The sequence below is a fragment of the Xenia sp. Carnegie-2017 genome, unplaced genomic scaffold (genome assembly GCF_021976095.1).
Source record: "Xenia sp. Carnegie-2017 unplaced genomic scaffold, XeniaSp_v1 HiC_scaffold_1, whole genome shotgun sequence".
NCBI lineage: Eukaryota > Metazoa > Cnidaria > Anthozoa > Malacalcyonacea > Xeniidae > Xenia > Xenia sp. Carnegie-2017.
The window spans coordinates 8,660,424-8,684,482 of record NW_025813402.1 but is presented as its reverse complement, the minus strand read 5'-3'; the positions used below and the strand labels follow the sequence as shown (position 1 = coordinate 8,684,482).

Here is a 24,059-nt window from a genome sequence, read left to right as displayed (position 1 = left end):
TTCCAGTTCAGATGTAAAGGAAATGTTAGGATGTTGATGGTTGAGATAGGTAAGGAAAAGAGGTATGTGATCCAATGATCGGAAGAGTAGAAAGCAATCATCAACGTAACGTTGGTAAAGAAGGGGTTTGAAGGTTGGGGGACAGTTGTGAAGCCATGAATTCTCATTGAAGGCCATAAATATGTTCGCAAATAGTGGGCCTAGGGGGCTGCCCATAGCCACACCATCAATCTGTTGATAAACTTGGCCGTTAAAGAAGAAATGACAGTTTTTGACGGAGAGGGAGAGAAGTTGAGTGAATTGTGAACGGTCAAGACCTTGAAAGGACGTGTTATTGGAGAAGACGTGATTAGTTATTATGGCGATTGTTTCATCAACTGGGATGTTGGTGAACAATGATTTAACATCAAAGCACGCCATCACAACGTTATTGGCGTTAATGTCACTTTGTAAAAGATCTTGGACAAAAGAGAAAGAGTCCTTGATAACATGGGAGCTGGCGGAGATTGGTGTAAGGAAAGGAATAAAGAATTTAGGTAGCTTGTAGGAGTAGTGGTCAATACTAGATAAGATTGGTCTTAGAGGGATGGAGGATTTATGAATTTTAGGGAGTCCATATAGTATGCCGATACGTGTACCAGTGATATAAAGTTCGTTGTATGTTTTTTCATTTAAAAGTCTTATGTTGGGCTATTAGTCTAAAGCTAAGGTTATTAGGCTAAAGTCTTATGTATGTTTTTTCATTAAAAGTCTTATGTTGGGCTATTATGTTCGTATTGAAAATTGCTCTCAATCGTTCGCTGGTAAAAACTCTATGCTCTCGCTTATTATAAAGTAACTGTGTATGTCAGTGAGTACCCCACGTCAATTTTAGAATTACCAGTGATCTGAATCCGATGTCCTTTGTTAACACCGTTCAGGGAAACCCCTTGTAACCTGATTGCTTGAATGTCCGTAGCTCTGACCATCTTGAGCCACTGACTGTGCTCATACAGTTACGCCACTATTCTGTGGTTATGCCGCTGGTTATGGTAATGTTTACAGGGTACTGGAAACAACATATCAAATTTCGGGACGTGTTTGGCATTAGTTACTAGGCCTCAATCGGAATCAGCCCATCCCTATCTCTCCTCATCATTATTGTAGGTTGTGGACTTGTGGCTTGGTTAGTTGTCCTCAATCTTGTTCGAGTAAAATCGGGAAAACACAACAGTATAGGTTACAAAAAATGGTACCGTGTCAAAGACTTTCAATGAAAAACAAGTCCACATCATTGTGAGGAGCGATGGGCTCCTTTTGAAAGCAACAGATGAGGTAAATTCATCAAATTTTATCGAGCACATGGTAAGGCAAAAGGCCAAAGCAGATGTTAATTCGAAGGAGTGTTAGAAAACGACAATGCTTGACGATAACTGCTTATAGACCCAGAGCTATATTAATTTTTTAATCGTTATAAACAGAAAGAGACGAAAGCGATTATGCGAGTATCCAAGCCATTTGGAAAAGTAAATACTCGCGTTCATCACAAGATGGCGCCCTAAATATCTCAATTACTCTATAATTGTATGTTTCAAAGTGTGTGTTTGACTTGATATAGCAAGAAAACTTTAGGAAAGTTTTGACTTTTCTTACTAATAAGCAAATTACCATGGAGAACAAATTCTATCATCTGTAACTACTGCAAAGGATAATCGGATCATTGTGTTCATTTTGTTCATGAACTGTGTATTTCATGCAGTATATTTAAAAGAAAATAATATTCGATTGTAATTGCTTTTAGTGTAGTTAAGTAGTACTTATGTAACACAAAAACCTGTTACAATATTCGTAATTTTGGTGTTTCAATAGTTTTCAGAGTGGCAAGCTAATTAAGGAAAGTAGGCGGCATGTGTGTGACAACATTTACTCTGTAATTCTATTGTTATTCTCAGCTTTAGGCATAAACAATAATTAAGACCTTACAATTATTTCTTGTGCCCAGAGATAACTTTATCCAAAAGCAAATGCTTTTAAACGTTTTCACTATTCTTTTCTGAGATACAAAAGCAAATGTGTATGACACAGAAAACTTAATGTTTCCTTGGGCCTTTTTGACCATTGCCACATTTGGTGAACATTGATAAGGCAAAGTAGTGAAAAATACATGAAATGGTAAATAATAGACATAGTAGCATACATAATAACACATGCAGGTAGCATAAAAGTGTTACTGTGCAGGCACAGTTTCTGAGAATTGCCCATCATGGTAATATTGAAAGCATTTTGCAAAAATTGCCAGTTGTCGGCCTTTTATGGAACTCCTGAGCATTTCCCAAGGCTGTCGTGATTTGTCATTTGTCATGTGTTTAAAGTTGTACTTGAAAGCCCACTGTATTATAGTATCATATTATTTATACTTAAAGACTGTTTCGTACAGCCACATACTGCACTTAGTTGGCTATAAATTTGTTATAAGAGATTGATCATGAAGTCATTGGTTTCCACATTTATTTTTTGTACACATGCATAGTGATATTTTTGATTATGTGAAGTCTGATTGGCTGGCACAGCGGGCAGCTCTATAAAATATCTTGATTGTGGTCAAATACTGTTATTTTTTTTTGCAATAAATTTGTTTGCAAATTGAAATTAAAATTTGTACAATTGATTTAAAAGCCATGTAAATTGTTCAAGGGTCCTTACTGAAAAATTTTCCTTGGCCTTCATCCTGAAGTGGCTTTTGAGACCTAAATTTTTTTTTTAAACAGACCTCCCAAGTGGTAGATAACATATCAATTTTTTTTTAATATTTATTTGAACTTATGGAATTGATTTGAACAAAATTGAAGTCTATCTGTTTATGTGCACAGCAAATTTTTCATGTTCTTCATAAAATTTGTTATTTTCATGTTGTTCAGAGTGTAATGTTTGAAAACAGAAAAAGCTGATTTAGTCTAAGAAGGAAATGCACATTTAAATTAAAAATTGCTGGAAAAAAGCTTGTGGACGAATTCGACTTTAGCAACCTGTTCGTTTGGCAATGACCAAATCTTATGTGGCAAATTTGAAATGAATTTTTATTTCTATAAGATTAACATACCACACCAACTAAACGGTTATCTTGAACAACCTCCCTTGCTTCACAAATCTAGTTTAGAATGTCATTAGCATATATATAACATTGACTTTTAGTAGGAGTAGTCTAATTCAAACACTTTTAAATTAGTTTCAAGTAAATTGGAAGTAGAGTAAATCATTTCCATAGCTGCAAGGACACTATTCAAAGAAAGTTTGAACGGCAATTCCACAAGGTAACAATATTTGCTAGACAAAGGATTTAATTAAAATGAGTGAACACTTTCTGAATAATCCACAAGAAAATGAAGAATAAATATTCGTTTAACTTATGCACACAATATTATGTTAAAAATTTCTTTTTTAATGATCCATTGCCTTCATAGCCCTCAATAATAATCCAGCGATATAGAAACAAGAACTTGTAAAATTTTGTGTCAATTTGCTACATGGACTGATTTTCATAATTTTTATTGGGTTTGTGCTACGTATAAGTTGATGTGGGGTGAGTTGGTAGTGAGGTGAGACAAAGTATGGTTTAGATTTTAGAAATGTCAGACCGTGTATTGAGGTATAACAGACAGTTGTAAAGAAACTATCCCAGTACATTTCATGCAGACAAAAATTTCACCAACAAAGATTACAGTCGCAACAATTGGCCTTATTGCAACCACAAATGAATATTTTTTTTGTATTATCTTATTTAGTACTTATTACATTTCAAGCCGCTAAGTTCTTTCAAAACGAAGAAACAAGCAAACATGTTAATTATGAAGAGTCGCGAAGACAAAATGGAATAAATAATTGGTGAGTGGTTAGTAGAAATAATATATCTAACTTTGTGCTTGAGGCATGATGATCATCTAATAAAGTTTGTTTCTCCGCTTGGTCTTTTTATGTAATAAATGTTTTGGTAATCATCAAGAATGTATTACATACGAAAGCTTTATTATTGGTTTACCCAAGAAATTAATATGTGGTATGTGCCTATTGCAGAAAAAATGGTTGATATCATCGTCAGAGAACGATAGCAGCTTTCCAAAATGAAATGGCAGATCTTTCCGGGGTTTCTTCAGATGTCATTGTTTAGAGATGTTTGGTACCCCTGGCTATGTTATTAATCGTCGTTACGTGGAGTGTCATTGCCATGCAGCACAAGAATCTATCTACGTCATATTTTCCTAAAATTGTTTTGTTCTCAAGACCTATTTGAGATTTGATGATGAATAATTGCATTTGTCTTCATGCATCAATCGACAAAACTGGTTGTATGCCATCGGAACTGGTTGGATGCGGGCGGAAGAAGTAACAACTGGAAAACAAGCAATTTAACTGGTGTTAAAAGATCTTTAGCATTTTGTATGGATTTGAGTTAATCCCCGTACATATTCATGCAAGGTATTACTGCAAATTTTAAATTTTCCAGTGGCTTTTTATTTTCTAATTGTATTATTCCTGTTTTGTATTTCATCGGATTAGTATCTGATCCTGCTCAATAGTCGATTCCATTAGCTACGTACGTCGAAGTTGCGCGGAACAACAAACATAGAAACAACTATTTACTGATGTTTTATCATACGATTTTTAGTTAATGGGAATAACTCAAACCACTTTATTGTGGTTGGCTTATTTCTTTAAATGATGAATATGATAGAACGGCAAGTAATATCAGTTGTGTGAGAAGCATAAAGAAAATAATGGACTGCGATTTATTGAGTTTGATAGCTCAGTTGAAGAAGGTTTGTCAGATGCCCACAACATACATTTCTCTCTCTTCATTAATTTATTTAAACTACATCTATTTGAATTATGCATTTCAGAAACGTTTGTTGGGAAATAGAGGACTGAGCACTTGTTATCATTTTGATTATCTACCTTCATCACCATTGACAGTTCTTGGTCTGCGTTTGAAGCCTAATTTAATATAAGATCACATGCAACTGTTACGATGGTTTCGTCGCCAGTACTGTTGAAAAAAATATATGCAACTGTCGTTGTATTTAACGTGCAAGAAGTGAAAAGTTGAGTAACCTGTGATGAATACAAGAAGGCATATATTGAGCTATGGTTAGGCAGTTGGTTTTTTTCTTTTTCGATGTGATTATGAGCTTCCTATAATGTTGCGTTAAATTTATAGAATGTGAAAGTGGGAATGGGGAATATTTCAAAACGTATCTTGGTCGTTGTAGAACTTCTCGCTGGCTGACAGGGAAGGTAGGATTCGAAGTTAGATGCACCTGTTATATATTTTCCCTTTCTAAGGTTTTGACAATGCGGGTCAATTTATTCTTTCGCCATTTGTTGTTATCGTCGTGTATTTAGTATTGTAAATACACAACAAAGATTGCCAAAGGTAGCGAGAATTAACTTTGCTGTTTTTCTGGTTTATGGGTGATTGTTCGTAGCTAAGTAGCTATAATTGTTAAAACATGGTTTGACCATGTTCTGATTTGAAATTTCGATGAAGTATTTGTATTTCAAACATTTCCAAGCTAGATTCTAAGAAACAAAGTTTGTTTTTTGTGTGCAATATTTATGCATGCTTATTAAATTAAAAATCACTCCAACAAATGGTTGGTGATCGGCTCTTTTTTGAGTTTCAATCAAATGTTCATCGTCAGAATCGTTCACTGCATAAGGGAATAGACCGAAATTGAATTTGACAAAAAAAAAAATACGTTTATAACCGTAGAGCTCTAACGTCGGTGTCTCATTTCACGATCCAAGCTGTAGATTAAAATAATGAAAGCAAAGCTTGCGGACCAACTGAAAGTGCTGAAGTGATAAGACTATTTTAACATGTCTGCTTATAAACTGCTTATCTGTCAAAGATGACGATGTGCGCTCCGATTAGCGAAACTCGTTCCTCAACACTTTAATTTGAGTTTTTGTTTCTTTATCTTCCTTTGTATTGGTAAACGTTGGTATTTTTCTTAGAATTGCAATTAATATTTCAAACTTTATTTTTGAATCGTATACAAACAAATCCAGCTTCTAGAGCTAAAACTTGTCATTTACATCAACATTTATTAATTGTTTTTGATGAGACATATTAGAAAACCGTGATTCGTCATTAGCCATAAAACACTTTTGTCATTTTTCCCGTCATATCTTAGCGTAACCTCGAGCAAAGTGGGACACTTTCATTCATTACAATGTAGCCGCACAACAAAAAACATTGTTAAGACCAAATTTGGCCGAAACAATCCTTGTCATCTGACAATTATTTGGTAGTAATTTTAAAAACATAGTCCATCTTAAGGTCATGCTTTGATCATTCAAGTGTGTGATCCTTAGGTGTCTCACTTTGTTACCAATTGGAAATTAAACGAGACTTACCTTAAATCGAAGTTTAAATAAAATTCTATTAGTCATTAGCGAGGAGTGCAGGAACTGTAGGAGATAGAGTACTGCACATGAATTGACCAGTATTTAGAGCACGAGTATTGGTACAATGGTTAGAGTGGAGGAGAGGGGATCTGAAAAAATATGGATGGGCCTACGCTTGTATGACAGCTCTAAAATTTACATGCACTAATAAGGTAACGGCATCAAAGAGCGTAGTCGTAATGGCGCGAAAGTCCGGCAAGACTTTGTCTCCCAGCATTTTAATTGGTCATTGACAGTAACTGAGAGAGAACTTGTCACACACACACTAGAATCTTGTAGAACTGCGGTGTGCAAATCTCGCTGACGATGGAAATTTTTAAGGCTTGACCATATAAGCTCATTGAGTTTGGGCACAGTAAGTTTGTCGCAATTTTGCGGTGGCTTTTCAATTATTTTTTTGCGCTCCTCAAGCCCAATATTGGAAGGAAATTTTTCATTTGTAATCTAAGCTACTTTTACATTCAAATCTGAGCATCTTTACTGTCAATGTTGTTCATCAAACATGACGCCATCGGTACACAGTTTTCTGAATGAATGAAATAAGAACCACTATATAAAATTGCTGCTTTCGTATGACAGTTTATACCTCAAACATATATTTAAACTTTATATAATAGCACACAGTAAGGTATAAACGCAGCCATGAATTACAAACTTACATCAAAAATTAACGAAAAGCAATATTTACACGTGCGTCCGATACACTACATGAATGAAGAGTGAAAATCAATGACATGAAACGCAACCTGAGGTTAAAATATCTTTAACGGCATAGTAACCTACAAATTTCGCATTTGAATTTTCCCCGTGACTCTGTTAATGGGGACAGATGAACTGTGTGACCACATTTAACCGTCGTATAAAAATCACGACAGCGATTACATTTTTCTGAAAATGAAGAGATAGATATTGTTGAAGATAAAAAACATTCGCTAATTTGAATTGAACATAAGTTTCGGCACCGGCAAGCAGTTAAGGTGCAGGTATGGTCCCGGAAGTAAACGGAGCTCTTACCCGTGTCAATTAGTTTCAAGTCCTAGGAATTAAACAGGGCGCGCGCGTGTAAACCGGAAACACGTAAAATGAACGAAGGTTGCTACTGGATGACATGAGTAGTTAAGGTGCAGGTATGGTCCCGGAAGTAAACGGAGCTCTTACCCGTGTCAATTAGTTTCCAGTCCTAGGAAGTAAACAGGGCGCGCGCGTGTAAACCGGAAACGATATAAAATGAACGAAGGTTGCTATTGGATGACATGATTAATTGAAACACGATAAAACTTAATTAAATTTGTCAATTGTTTTCTATTCTTAAAGCAATATTAGATCCGTTTTCTTGTTTCCTTTGCAAATATAAAAAAGGAGAACACGTTACAATTTTATTGAGTTAAAGTTATTTGGTAATTTTTGTCTTACTAAAACGAAAATGGCTTTAAAAGTAGACATTGAGCAAGCAAAGAAAGTGAAGGAATCGTCCTTCGAATTTGAAGATGAGAGCCATGTTTTATATGAACGCCAAAGCAATATACAGAATAAATTGTTGAAGTGCTATGCTACTGAAATTGGTTTTAAAATATATGAACTTGTGGCAAAAGACTGTGACGGTTGTCGCGTTCAACACCCCTCACAAAAGCGCCATGAATGCTTGATGATGCCTAATGATGAAAGGGTAGCGATTTACTTTGAAGATGCAGTATCAAAAATTGATGAGGAAAAAGTCATGAAATCCTTCTTTGATAGTTTACAAGACATGACTCCGATAGTAAATGGGCTAGAACTTATCAAGTACACTTGCAATGATTGGAGAAAAATATTTTTGACAGAAAAAAAGAACAAATTAGAACATGAGACGTTGATATTCTTAAATAAATTTTATTGAAATAAAACATTTTTATTTTATTGGAAAAAACTAGCAACGATCACTCTGAAATAAAAAGAAATCAATCTTACTGACTGTTCTACTGTATCAATTTTCAAAAGATAAAGAATTATAAAAATACATACTCAAAAAAATCTTCCAGAAATCTGTCGACTTCTTCGTCAAAACATCTAGAGTATAACGGAAGGGACATTACATAAAAAAAACACGACTACAACATTCAGCAAGCATATTAATTATTTGACTTACAAGCATTGGGACATTGAAATGGCAAGCACTCCACAAGCCTCTCCTCTACTAAAGATAAATGAATTTTATGCCCGCAGCTCGGTGGACAGATCACCCATAGTTTGCAGTGTTCACATTGGCCTAAAACAATGAACAAAATCACAACTTAAATTTTCTAAAGTCAAATCTAACATTGAAATTGTATTCCAATTCAACTTACTCAAAATGGGTCGAATTGTTTGAGATGTAGCCATTCCTCTATCTGTTGTTTCTCTTTGCTCTCTTTGCCTTCGCCGTTGACTGATGATTTTTGCCTAAGACTTTGGCGTGAGTCCTTTTACATGCACATTATTGACATAGGCTCTTTTGTTAGCAGTAATTTTCCAATGGATCGATTATTTCCTTGGCAAGCGTGCGTTTCAGATTGAATGAAGGCATTAAAGTATTAAAACAGTAAATTAACTCGTATGTATGCAGGCCTGATGTATTTCAAACACCTCCAATTAAGATTGTGAAATAACGTGCAAAGTCATTGTTAGTTTTGGTTTGGAAAAAATATTATGTATCATAACTGTCTTAAAAATTATAACTATGAGTCTTAACAATTATTATCTCTGCAATTTTTAACTTGTCATTATACTATGAAAACAAGCAATAAGAAATTTTTCATCATTCGTGTTGAGAAAGAATTTTGATGGAAATATGATTAAAAGAAGCCTTAATCAAACAATTAAAAAAAATGTAGACAAAACTTAATCCTTGAGTTAATTATTACCGGCTAGCACAGCTAGAGTCCACATATTTATGAAACTGTAGGATTACTATTTTGGTATTTTCATGGGAAAAAATTTTGACGGAAATATGATTAAAAGAAGCCTTAGTCAAACAATTAAAAAAAAATGTAGACAAAACTTAATCCTTGAGGTAATTATAATCGTTTTGTATGGATCTGAGGACAAAACAGAGAAAAATACCTCGTTTTTTGAAAAATACCCGGCTACGTGTGGACAAAATCTTAAACACAGCCAGAACCTGCGCATTGCAAAGTTAAATAATTCCTATTTTCGTATCGTTAATAAGGAGAAAGGATTTTGATGGAAATATGATTAAAAGAAGCCTTAATCAAACAATTAAAAAAAATGTAGACAAAACTTAATCCTTGAGTTAATTATTACCGGCTAGCACAGCTAGAGTCCACATATTTATGAAACTGTAGGATTACTATTTTGGTATTTTCATGGGAAAAAAAATTTTGACGGAAATATGATTAAAAGAAGCCTTAATCAAATAATTGAAAAAAAGCCGACAAAAAAATGGAGTCATTGGGACATTATAAAAACTCAAGCACTGCAGATCATATGCATTAATTCGACAAACGTTTTGCAGCCAGAGATAGAAAAAAAGAACCAAGGAAGAAAATGGTTTCTATTGAGAAGCACAGATGCTTTTGCAAAAACGGCGGTCTGAAACGTTTTACTTCCAACGAGGGCCGCGTCTTTCTAAAGTACGCCAAAGAAAAATGTAATTTATTCACGCCCGAAGAAAAGTACTTGCAGCTTATAGACGTGTACGATAAGAATGTACTGAAGGAATTCAAGCCGAACCGTTTTCCACTCTGCGAGTGCCAAGTGTTTGCATGTCTGTGGGTATCGAACTCGGCCAACAATCCTGGCCGACCCTACTTTCGTTGCAAGTATATGGCAAGTGAAAAGAAATGTTCACTCTTTCATTGGGCTGACGAATCTATGAAAGGCATTGGAAAAACTAAAAAACCATCAGCGCCCAAAAGAGAGTCGAGCACTAAGGTACCAAAAGCTGAAGAATCAAAGCGCTCCAAAATAATTGTGGAGAATTCATCCGATGATGAAGAAAACTGATGTCCAAAGGCATAATTTACAAACTTTAAAACTTTAAATTCCATATAATCTTGATGTGTTTACAATATAATCTATGTATGAATTTAAATTTCAAAACTATTTTTTTTGCTTATTACATCATGACATGCGCAATGATGATCTCTGTAGGGGGTAAAGTACTATAAGAAAAGGTACAAGATAGCCTTTTATATTGCGATACAGATAGTTGTATTTATGTAAATAAACCGGGGGTTCCAAGGCCACTCTTAGGGGATTACCTGGGTAATTTAACAAACGAAATCACTCAAGAACATGGGGTAGGTAGTTACATTACAAGATTTGCATGTGGGGGTCCAAAAAATTACGCGTACGTTGTAAATAATGGGAAAAAAACATTGTAAGATACGAGGTTTTACTTTGAATTTTAAAAATAGCCAAATTCTTAATTTTGATTCTTTGTATGAAATGATATTAACTATGTACGTTCAGATGACGAAAATAAGAAAAATAAAATAGATGTTGCAAATAACAGTAAAATAACACGAGAAAAACGGACCCGTCGGCTTGTCAACAAGAAAGAAGTAAAGCAATATCAGATCGTCTACGACAAAAGAATAATTGTCAACTCTGGTGAAGACACAATACCTTACGGATATTATTGGTCACCAGCGTCTAACTCTGCTAGTCCGTCTGTAAAGCCCATTATACGTCTTCCAGATTCAATGCTTTATACAATGGTACAGCCCACGGCACTAGGGTGTAGAGTAAATCATAGCTGTGTTGATGACAAAGCTAACGTTGGGACATGTAGTGATGAAGAAATGGAAGACGTTTTAGTGTATAAGTATATTGTTAAGGATGGTGATGACGGTGACATGATTTTTGAGAATGAAGAAAACGCAAACGATATTAGTTTATTGGAAACTGACGACGAGGAAGATATGGATTTTGAATCAGAGAACGAATATGATAAAACATTTATAAATGACATTGAAATGTCTGAAGATGAAAATAACGTTTCTTTTTATCGAAGGTTTAATAGTAATTATTAATTTAACGCTGATTGACACCGTATTAATATTTTCAAAGAACATTTAAAAAGTAGTTAATCCATGTCCATCATATTTTCAATGTTCAATTTATAATAATGATGAATATTTACACCCTCATCATTCTCCAATTGTTTGATATTTTTCGCAATTCTATCTTGAAGGTCGTGGACCATTACTTCTTTTGCATTTGCACGATAAACGAAGTATGTTGGATGTTGCATCGCTTTTGGTACTGAGACACGATCCAAGGTTTCTAACATTATTTGTGCCAATAGAATGATATGAAGGCCTTGACTGTTCATAATTCTTGTTGGAATAATATTGGCATATGCCAAATGCCTTATCAAGTCTGTTATACAATGTTGACTATTGCTTCCTTGAGTTGAAGAAACCCAACTTTTCACAACGTCTTGCCATGTGAACGACATGATTAACTAATCAACTAATGAAAGAAAATGTTTGCGATTGCTTATGTGCTCAGTGTTTTAGAGTCGAACATCCAATCATCTTCTTGATGATTAAGTATTTAACTTGTTTATAGAGTATATTTAATTGATATATGCATGATGGTATATAGTCTGTTGTAAAACATTTCTGTTTTCATTTGCAAGACAATGGACGTGCGTTTTAAAACACCAGCTAACTTTTACATTTGCGGGCAAAGCCAATCTGGTAAGAGTCATCTCGTTAGGTCAATGCTTTATAATTTGAATGAGCTGTTTCACCCAGTTCCAAGTAAAATCATTTACTGCTATGGCGAACCTCAGATGGAGTTTGACGAAATGGTTAAAAGGATACCGAATGTAATTTTTGTGGAAGGGTTCCCTGACAATTTGACCAATATTTTGGAAGGATGTCAAAACTCTTTAGTCATTGTAGACGATCTTATGTCAGAATGTTCTAATGATCCACGAATGTCTGATTTATTCACCCGTGGGTCACATCATCGAGGGATATCTGTCATGTATTTAACGCAAAATTTATTCCCTCCGGGTAAACAATCAAGAACGATAAGCCTTAACTCTCATTATATGATTATTTTTAAAAACCCGAGAGATTCTCTAGGTATTTCAACTTTGGCCCGTCAAATGTACCCTAAAAATGTCAACTACATTTTGGAGTCGTTTCAAGACGCTACGAGTCGTGCATACGGCTACCTCATGCTCGATTTACATCAATTAACACCTGACAATATGCGTGTCAGAACAAATATCCTGCCTGATGAAAAGCACATTGTGTATGTACAAAAGCGATAATAATCGACATGAACAATCATTTAAGCACTATGTCTAAGCGAATTAGGAACAATCTTCCGTATTTGCAAGTACTCGCAAAATCTAAACCAAAAGTTCGAAAGGTGATAATTGAGCATGGACCCTCCGACATTATTGTGTGCATATGTGAATGTGCTATCAATGTTTTAAAAGGAACTGTTCCAGTATCTGCCAGTCAAAAGCGAGTGTTGTCAAGGTACAAGAAACATCTGAGAGCACTAGCTAACAAAAAAATCTCACGAGCAAAGAAGAAAAAACTTTTAAATCAAAAAGGAGGAAATCTGCTGACTGCGTTACTACCTCCGGTTTTGACAGTGCTAGGTAGTTTGTTGACAAAATGAAGCATGCCAAGCGTATGATTCTTGTACCTGAAGATGTATTTAACAGATACGAAAACAACAAAACTTGAAACTAGTCCGATCATGATGAATATGATGAATAAAGACTCGCAGCTCTCACATATTCTTCAACAAGACGATATGAGTGACGATCAAAGACAAAAACTTTTTAACGCAAACTTTGAACAATTCCTTAAATTGAAGCAACAGAAAGATAATCAGATACCCATGGTACGCGTGGTAGACACCCTTGATGGGAATGAAAAAAACATAATAAGTGACAACGAAAATCAGACATTAGCTGACTCTGTCATTGTACAAAGTGTGCCAAAACTATGCGTGAGCGGGCGAAAGCAATATTGCAGCGCCTTAGAACACAGCCAAGTATAATATCTTGGGACGGTTCTGGACAAGTCAAACTTGAGGGAGTCACCATTCCGCAATCAAACATAACAGATCTAATTAGCGATGCTGTGAGAGGAAGGAAAATTTCAATCCTAAAGGGTCTAAAGAATTCTTTCGTGTTTTATCAAAATAAACATTCCTCGAGATTTGGTTAGGAACGATATGAGATGGAAGGAGGCTCAAATGGAAACTTCACCACATGAAGAAAACGAAACAGTTTATCCTAGTTCATCAAAACGAAATTCATAACGCCCAAAGCTTCCACTACACACAAGAAAACTCAATTACGTTGGTTAAGCTATTAATATGTCTTGTAAAGGATTTTTTCTTTAAATAAAAATCGCAGTTGATATCATTTTCCTCCTTGTTGTCAATGAAAATATGTAAATACAAAATGCAAGCAATTAAGTCACACAAAGAACTTTTTTATTGATTATTAAACACTTCAATCTTTTACAAATAAGTTTGTACTTGACTGATTTCCGTCGTTAGGGATTACACTAGTTTCTATTTGAAAATGTTTGTTTACAAAATTCGATACCTTCTTATCGTTTTCAACAGTATTACCATCAAACATGCTTACAATTCTACTCATACTATGACCTCGCACTCTTTGGCTTAGGTAAAATATACAATATTGTCCACATACATCGGTCCAAATACTTTGTAATTTGCGTGCATTAAAATCCCAATCATAATGTTTCAAATAGTCTCTAAAGAATTTATGATAAGTCTCAGGCGACTGGCCATAGCTGTCGAAGAATTCGGCTTTTCGTTCAGACGGAAAGTAAAATGCAACCCAATGACTTCCAGGTTTTCCGCTGATATCGGTGTTTGCTATAAACCCATTCGGATAACTTTTGATTACTTTAGGTAAACGATTGGCTGGAAAAACACCAAGAAATTTCTTGCTTGTAACAGGATCCGATCTCAAAGCAGACGATATTTGTGAGGTGTTCATTCAACCGATGTAGTCATAGACAACATTCCTCTCAGAATCGATAAAGATCACGTTTTCAAACTCGCCATAGCACACAAGACTAACAGCATTAGTTGGTGCTGTTGAGAATTGTATGTCAATGGCAAGATTTCCTTTTTGCACTGTATTAAAATGTTCTCCCGTACCACACATATCAGGCGTCAAATCAAAACAGTACAAAGCAAAACCCTTTAGAAACTCGTCACGATCAATTCCATTTCCGGCGTTCAAAAACATTTTTCCAGTGCCAGCAAATTGTGATAGAAATGCTTCTATGTATCTAGGATTGTTACCAAACGACAGCTTGAAAGGTTTAGATGGTAGAGATTCACCGTTTACAGAAATGCCTAAGGATGAAACGTTGAAATGCTGGAAATTGAATGGGTTTAATTTATAAGCACCATTGAATGCAGCACTTGCAACAAGCCCGACGACAAGTGATTTCGGTACCAAACCGTTGAAAAGATTATCTTTTTTGCAACGATGGGTTTCCTGATGGAATGATGAAACTTTTGCAGTCCACACGCCTTACAGGGTAAACGGCTGGGCTTTTTTTTTCAGTGCAACTTCGTGAGACATAGCTCTACTAGGATTCACTTTAACTTTGCGAACTTTTAGATAAACATCCACCAGTTTCACTTTAAATGCTGCATCGTCCTCGGATGCCATTAGGGCAAACTCGTCACTGGTACGGTTCAATACCACTTTCAAATCAACATAGCTAAGCAGCAGGCGTTCACCGAAGAAAACATCACAAAATATAGGGCCTCCCATTTCGACAATTGCACTTCTCGCACTAAACTTACTTCGTGTTTTCAAGCCATTGTTTGGACTGGCGTTTGCTGGGTCGGCAACCTCCATTTTTGAAGCTTCGTCCTTGTAAAACAACGCAGCTGTCAGCTGGGATTGTTTAGCTGATGGACCATAATTCAAAAGTGTATCGATATATGCACGATAAGGATAAGTTCCTGTCGCTTGGGTTACTAGCTTCCCTTTCAAAACACATCAACTTGCTTAAACAAACTATGCAAGAAATTGTTCACCGGTCCTACTTTAGCGCCATCGTCGAGATTTCCACCGTCAGCTTTCGTTACTTTTGCTCTGACCATCAACATTGTGTTAGACAAGTCAACATAATCTTCTGTACCTGGCGCTAAAAGGTAATCGGACCGCTTTCAGATACACTAGAGACAGGTGGATGGTCTATCCATCGCCCCTTTCCAAACTGGTTTGCGTTGGGGTACGAAAAATATGTCAAGTTCACTTTTGTACATTCTGCTGATTTTGGATGAACGAACTCCATATTTAACCGAAAATATCTTCTGCTTCTTTAGCTGCTTTATGTCTCTTGGCTGAATGGTAAATGACATGAGAAGACGATGCTTTTCTCTTTTAGCTGTTTTTTGCCTGTTTCTTCTGGGGTTTTCCTCTTCCTGTTTGAGCAAACTGTTGTATACGATTTACAGCTTTTTTCCCTGTTTCTTTTGCTGCTTGATTAACACGAGATTTTGCAGACTTTTTAAAACTTTTCCCTGAGATAACATCACCCAAAACGTTTGCACCTGTATCGAGGGCAATTTTACCTAGAGCTTTTGCGCCGGTTTTTGCCAAAGGTATTGCAGCTCTAGCCAATCTACGAAATAAACCACCAAGACCATAACCCATCTGCCCATAACCTTTTTGCCAGGATGCTCCTCTAAAGACAGGTTGTGATCCGTATCCTTTTTGCTGATCGAGATAATATTGAACATAACGGTTTGTTCTACTCATATTTTTTTCTTATGTAAAATAAGATAAGGATTGTTTTCTGAAATGAAGTGTCACTATCGACTTCCCTCGTTCAAATGCGATGGGATTTCCTAACTCGTCCCTTAAGAGAATTTCGATGTCCTCAAAAGATTTTGTTTGCACGGGTAAGTATTGGATATTAGTGAATGTTCTTGAAACAATGTCTCCATATTTTCCTTGAATAGCAACTGCCTTTAGTAATTTTACATTGACGTCTCCAACAACTTGCGGTTGTACAATGTTGCAATATACATACATCATGACGGATCCGTGCAAATCACAAGCATAAGGACTTTCGGTTGTTTTTAAAATCTCTACGTCTTTTCCGCCAAAACCGAGTAAGACCGACATTCGTTGATTAAATGATATTTTGTAACCCTGTCTTACATGCACTTTGATTGTTTCTGTTCGGGGGTCAAAGCTCAATTTGATATTGTCTTTTACTTCTTTGTCAAGAGTCTCGTTAACTGAGCCATAGTCGACAAATATCGGAGTAGGTAGACCTGTTTTGTGAGTTACATATATATGTGTATCCAAACCTTTTTTCAACGTGTACCATGTATGAGGATATGTAATTGAATACAATCCTACTTCCCAATTACCATTTAAATTCACAACGTGAGGTAGTTTTACGCGATAACCTGAAATCTTATTCTCAGGAAATACAGAGAGAGATGCATTACTAGGTAATGTCAGATAGAAGTGTGTCCCGCTCATCTTTAAGGTATAATGTGAAATGAAAAAATCATGAAAACGGTTACGTTTTATATATGTATTTCCGATGCTGGTACCCATGAATTAAATTTGTTAGGGTAGCCAGACCACTTTACAAAATATTGTACATTGCCCCTCTACCACGTTTCTTAAGTATTTTTCAATCTCATAAACATCGTCTTTCTTGATGACTTTTTAAGTTCTTTTTCATAAAATGTTCCTTGAAGTTCGTCCCTTCATGATCTTTCAGTCTGTATACAGGAGGATTGCGCGATATTTTTTGACTTACAGTGAAAATTTCTTTTGAAAAATTCGGTAAATACCCCTTCTCAAACCTTCGTTTTATTTTACTTATTCGTACTTGGTTACCTATATCAAACTTATATTTTACATGCATAGGTTTATTTAATTTGCTATCCTCGTATAGATTTTGCCGAATTCTATCTTCATTTTCACTTGTAACGTTGATCGGTTTTTCCTTAATGCTGCGATGCATGCTATGATTATAAGAATACAGTAGATCAGGAAGCATGTCAATGTATCTCATGGTTTTGTTTGCTGTGAAGTAGCGCCACATTTTAGTTTTCAGTGTACGTATCAAACGTTCAACGATGGATGCCTTCGTCTCGTTAAATGTATTAAATAAGGTAACGTTTTCTTCTGCCAAAGTTTCTTAAAGTCTCGATTAAAAACTCCGAGCCTTGATCCGTTTGAATGTGTGTCGGTTTACGCCCTGATGACAATATCTTTTTAAAAGCTTCTACCAACGACGATCCTGTTTTCTTTTTTAATGGAACAGCCCATGCATATTTGGAAAAAACATCGATACAGATAAGAAGATAGCGATAACCATCATTATACTTTTGCAAAGATTGCATGTCTGCAAGATCCAATTGCCACTGGTCGTCAATACCACTCACTACGACACGATTTCTTTCAAACTTTCTTCGAATAGGTTTATGCAAAGAGTATGCGTCTTGTTGCATGAGCCATTCTTTAATTCTTTCACGACTAATGTCATATATTCCTTCTGCCTTTACATCGCGGTACAAACGTTCAACACCTCCGTAGCTTCCAGGACGTTTTGGATTGAAGTATACACCGGCTAAGTACTGGTCAACGTTACTCATGACAATGTTCTCGTGATAATAATTTTGCAATTAGATGTCAATTTCTTTTAACTACTCATTATCGACGGGTTCAATGTTTTCAGTTACAGGCAGTGTTTCTTCTATCGCATTATCTGTTGGAAGTTTAATCGCAGCGGGTCCATAATTTTTAACAGTTTTACTTGTGTATCCTGCTTGCAAATGACCCTCAAGATTGAGATCGTTGCGTCCGAAACTTATACCCAAGCGAAACATTTTCTGACGATTATGATTTTTATCCCTTTTGCATTTCTATTTTCACGTTTGCTGCTACCGATTCCCATTTTCACAATGACATGGTCATAAAACAACTGAAGTCAAAATGCAATAACATTGAAATTTATATTTTATTTTTCTTTTGTCAAAGCAATTACATAGTTGATTTGTATTTCAGTTTACAACTACAATCAGCATAGTCAAAGAGATGTTGAAAAAAAGGAGGACGTTTTGTCTCCGTGTAAATTAACATTAGTTCTACCCAAGTAGCACTAAACAGTTTGTCAAAATATGTCTTGTGAGAGTTAAAGGCTTCACATATTCCATTCCAGACATGTTCGCGATTAATTGTTTCGACTGCTCGAGCTGCAAAATTGAACCAACGATCTTCCTCAGTCATCATTTCTAAAACGTTTTGATACTCTACCCAAGGATCTGCTTTACTTTCATCCTTTTCAGCTCTTCGTAGCTCTTGAATCTTTTTACTTATAAAATCGACGAAAATCAAATTGATAAGATCGCTGTGACTAACTTCTTCAAACTCAACAGTGTCTGCATATATCTGATTAAACATGTGTGCCATATTTTTTGTCTTTTCAAAACGTCCAAAAGCAATGCAATAATGAACAACGCAAATAACATTTTTTTTAAGACGATAGTTCGACTATATAGTGAGTCGCGTAATGAAATACACAATGAGGGCTTTAAGACATTTTATTGGATGCTTTAATAAATTAGATAATATTTCTTGTCAATTGTTTCATTTCCCTTTATTATGATAACCTATCACATTCAACATTCCCCCGTTAAGTTCGTTTCCGGTTTACACGCGCGCGCCCTGTTTACTTCCTAGGACTGGAAACTAATTGGACACGGGTAAGAGCTCCGTTTACTTCCGGGACCATACCTGCACCTTAACTACTGACATGATTAATTGAAACACGATAAAACTTAATTAAAATTGTTTTCTATTCTTAAAGTAATATTGAATCCGTTTTCTTGTTTCCTTTGCAAATGTAAAAAAGTAGAACACGTTACAATTTTATTGAGTTAAAGTTATTTGGTAATTTTTGTCTAACTAAAACGAAAATGGCTTTAAAAGTAGACATTGAGCAAGCAAAGAATGTGAAAAAATTGAATTTTTTTTCATTTTTAAAGATAGTTATAAGAAACTATCAGTATTTGAAAGACTTTAATGAAGACTTTAATGAATAAATTAATTTTATCTTTCTGAATATTTTTAAAAAGTCCAGCTATTTTTATCATAGAATTTTGTAATTATTTATATATTTATTCATTATCAGTTTTTTTGTAATCCTGTATAATCTAGTTAGAGGGCCACAGGTTTGTCAGCTTTTCAGCTGTTACGTGTCCCCCTCTTCAAATAAAGTCCTTATTATTATTATTATTATTATAAGAGAATTAACTAATGGAAAAAAAATTTAGAAAATCACTAATTACACTAATTATCCAACATGGCGGCCACTAATTAGCCAATAAATTAACTTCGCTGCGAACATGATATCTTGGGAACCAATGATCCAAATTCAATGAGTAATGTTTTTTTTAAAGCTTAGAACATAATCTAGTGCTTCACACTTTTCAATTTTTTATTAATTCTGTATAAACAAAAATATATTCCAAAATTTGATTTTCTTCAGTAATTTTGCATTTTTTGTACACATTTTATGACATAACGAGTAAATATTTCATCAACAATGCAAAATATCAAAATTTGAAAAATGTCAAGCACCAGATAATATCACTAGCCTTCAATCTACAAAATTTCAGGCATCTATGACAAATAACAAAGATAATACAATGTCACAAAGTTCTTAGTAAGTGCTAAAATCACCAAAATGAGAAAACAACATTTAAAGTTTAGGTAACCTATATTATATCTCTGGAAGCCCTAAAAATTGCCAGCTTCATAAGTAACTCCTTCCTTATGTTTAGCATTGTCAATATAATTCTTTCTAATGTTTCTTAATGTTTTTCTTTGCTTTTTCACCTTCTCTGAGCTCTTCTTTGCCGACAACTTTATCCGATGATGATCACATTCTTGAGCCCCTTTACTTGGAAACATTCCAGGAGTTATGTCCAGTTCACTTAAAGGGGGACTCCACCCAAAAATAATGTTGGCCTTAAAACTTTGTCTGTCCGTGAAAATAAATATGCGGCAATTTTTTTGTTTGTTTGATTCAATATTTTCACCAAAAAATGAGTTGAAATGCTGCAGCTAGGGTATCCGGTGCGTGGGAGCAGAAATATGTCAGCGGCTTGTATTGACGTCATATCGTCAATTGCTCCTCAAAGCTTTATGTAAAGTCATTGCACAGTCATAATAAACTTGCGTCAAAATGCTTCTCCTAATCACAAAATGTTTCTTTTCGAAACGTCAGAATTTTTTATTCGTAGGTATATACACAAGCAACTTTTATAGCTTACATGCAAGTATTGAGCTGGTTATTTGTATTCTGTTTTAATAGAACGGTTTCACATCCATGAAGGCCATTACGCACAGTTTCCGCACTACATATAGAACTTGAATGTCGATTAATATTATTTTTTAAAAAATACGAAGGTTTCTTTGTGTGGAAACTGTGCGTAATGCCGTTTGCTTGTCCTCCGAATTCGACCTTAACAACAGTTTCCACTGATGTGAAACCAATCTATTGCCCTTAATAAACATTGAATAATAATAAACATGGTTGTGTAACTCATTACGGTTAGAAAATAATCCTACATAAAACCATTGTAAAAATAGCCTTTCGTGCATAGAATTAAGTTGTAGTTTCCTTGACGCAAAGTATGAACTTATAGTTTCCTAATTATTGTACATAATTGTATAATAATGGATTGCTAGAATACGGAGAGAAAATCTACCTCCTCTCCAATACTGTTACGTTTGCAGCGAGCACTTTGCTCCCGATTGTTTTGAATCGGACCTAAGACAGAAACTTACACCATGGCAACCTTTAAAAAGGCGACTGAAGCGGGATGCAGTACCATCGATCTTTTCATTTGGCCCTCAACCCAGTAAAAAGCGTCTGTCTAGCGAGCATCGTACAGAGAAACGTCAGGCTGACCAAGACAAGGAGGCAGTTAGTAAAAGCATTTCTTGTTAAATTTTAATCAAGAAAAAGTTATAGCCTAAAGTATATTCTAAATATTTCTATTTTTTCTATTTTCAGCTTTCAAATATTTTAGAACAATGTTCCTCCACAAGTACAAATGTTTTCTCAGTGGTTGAGCCAGAAGCAAATAACAGTTGTGATTTGGGTGCGTCTGACAGTCCTGAAGCATTGCCAACTAATTATTGCAAGCCACAAACCAAAGATGCATCAACACAGTGTTCATTTGTTGTGAGGAGTTTACATGCCATGGAAGTCCAAACTACACTGTCGATGCTGAATACTGTGGATGCAGAGGTTGAAAACAAACACCCTCATATTGATCACCAATATGATGTGTGGCATTTGTCTAAATCTGTCACAAAAACTAACAAAGAAGGCTAACATTAAGGGAAATGATGACTTGACCCATTGGATTAAGTCCATTTCTAATCATCTTTGGTGGTGCTCTGCAAGTTGTAACAAGAATGCAGAAGAATTGGTGGAAAAATGGAAGTCTGTCCTTAACCACATTTCCAACAAGCATTTCTGGAAGGGGAACACATATTTTCATCAATGTTGTCACCAACAATTAACAGAAAAAGAAACAAAGCAGAAGAAGTGGTTATCTCCTACTTCACAAGCATATATCGCTGCAGAGAAGGTGATATGTGACAAGAGGCTTCTAAAAGACCTGCCCAAAGCGAGAGCATTTTTCATTTCCTGGGATGGTAGCCCGCACTCAGTTAGCAGCATTAGATCACAACAACGATATTAAACGTGATAAAGCAGTCATTAAGTCAGGGACAAACAAAGGGCAAGACCGTTACAAAATGTTTTTTGCTAAAACACAGAAGCAATGGGTTGTAAAAGCAATGAAAGAAAAGAAAGAGTACCAGTACATTGATAAACTACTTGCGGAGGTTGTGAATGCATGCAAAACTGAGGAGATTGAACTTGTACATCATGGCGAGAATCTTCCAAAGAACATTTCTAAATCATGTCCACCCAGGAAAGAAGTACTTGTAAAGGAACATCAGTCTAGATTTGCATAAAATGTCAGTGGTGATGTTAGCTATGGCAATAGGTTTTGCCATACCCATATAATATGATGTTGAATCAGTGAAGACAACTTTTGTACTACTTAAAAAATGTTCATTCTTAAATATTAACATAGCAAAACCTTTTGCTATAGCTAGTTTCACCACTGCATTACACAAACTATTCATGTAATTAATTATAGTTATATTATAACCAGTGTAATAGCCAAGCCACATTTATAATCATTTCTTTGTAAATCTGTTTTTTTTTGTAATAAATTAATAATAATAAATGTGCATAGCATGACCTATAAATGAGCTGGCTATGCCACTTTAATATTGACATACAAAGTAATTGTAATGGGTATATACCTATATCATAATAAAATACTTCATTCATCAACATAGTGAAAGCCTTCAAATTGAAATTCCTCTGCAAGGCCAGGTGGAGGAAATGTTTCTCTAATGCGAGTAACTGCACATGATGGCAAGATGACTCTCACTTCTCTACCCAAGACACCCCAGCACCATCTAGCCAACTGTCTATATGCAATATGGCGGTACAGTTTGTCCTCGGGCCCATCATATGCTACCTCATATTGCTGCTTGTACTGGTACCAAGCTGTTTGTAAAACCCACCTATTAAGACAAACAGGCTCAAAACCAGGATGTTGTGTAAGGCAGAAAGGGTCTTCTGTGGTCTCATTCGTTTCTACTGCCTCTAAATTTTTGTCACAAATATTGGAAATCTCTTTGCAGCATAAACATTCCTCGTTATTATCCATTATTTGGCAGTTACCACATTGACACCTGAATATGTTAAAAGAAAGGATCTTGAAAAGTAAATGTCAAAACTTCAATAAAATTGTATCTTACAATAAAACTTTAAAATCTAAAGTATTATGTGTGTGTGGACGTGGTCAACTTCAAAAACTGAAAACGTACTTTTGAGATAGAAACAATGGTCTAGAATAATATAACATTTTACTACCCACCATTCAAGATTGTCGCGCCGAGATTCATCGTCAATATACAAAAATTCCTGTTCTTCGTTATCCTCAAACTGGTGAGCTTCTTCGTGTTCATCAGCCGGCCATTCGGGCTCAAACTGATATGGCCGAATATTGTTTGTTGGATTGTCTTCCATTTCACTATCGATTGGTGAATTAGGCCGAGGTTCTTCCAAAAAAGCCATTATAAGCGATTGTTTTGTTTTTGTGCTAGGCTGTGCGTTATTATTTTACTTTGTTGTAAACTCAACTCCAAATCGGTTTGACGATATGACGTCAAAATAATTTCCGCTGACACTTTCTGTGCCCACGCTGCTAAGCCTCAAAACAGCTCAAATAGCGCACTTGAAGACGCGATTTTGTCAAAAATAAAATAGCTGATGTAAAAATTTCAAAAATATAGTAGCCTTTGCATAAAAATGGAACTTTTAAGACCAACATTATTTTTGGGTGGAGTTCCCCTTTAATATCTTTAACAAATTTATGTCCCCATAATTAAATTTAAGTACAGCCAAGTATGTTGCAAGAGCAACAGTCTCTTGTTCAACATATGTGGTCTTCGGACATCTTTCCCATAT

The 24,059-nt window shown here is 35.4% G+C and overlaps 1 long non-coding RNA gene across 4 annotated transcripts; it reads left to right on the top strand.

Moving 5' to 3' along the window:
• Window positions 1-1,123: 1,123 nt before the first annotated feature.
• LOC124443019 lies at window positions 1,124-11,573 on the top strand. Of its 4 annotated transcripts, none has more exons than XR_006947472.1 (7): window positions 1,124-1,314; window positions 3,762-3,861; window positions 4,051-4,452; window positions 4,534-4,793; window positions 4,875-5,121; window positions 5,192-5,268; window positions 8,925-11,573. It is a non-coding gene; the product is annotated as an uncharacterized LOC124443019 (long non-coding RNA). The 4 variants fall into 4 exon arrangements; XR_006947466.1 differs by having other exon boundaries at window positions 5,192-7,421; window positions 7,566-11,573; XR_006947465.1 differs by having other exon boundaries at window positions 5,192-11,573.
• Window positions 11,574-24,059: the final 12,486 nt, after the last annotated feature.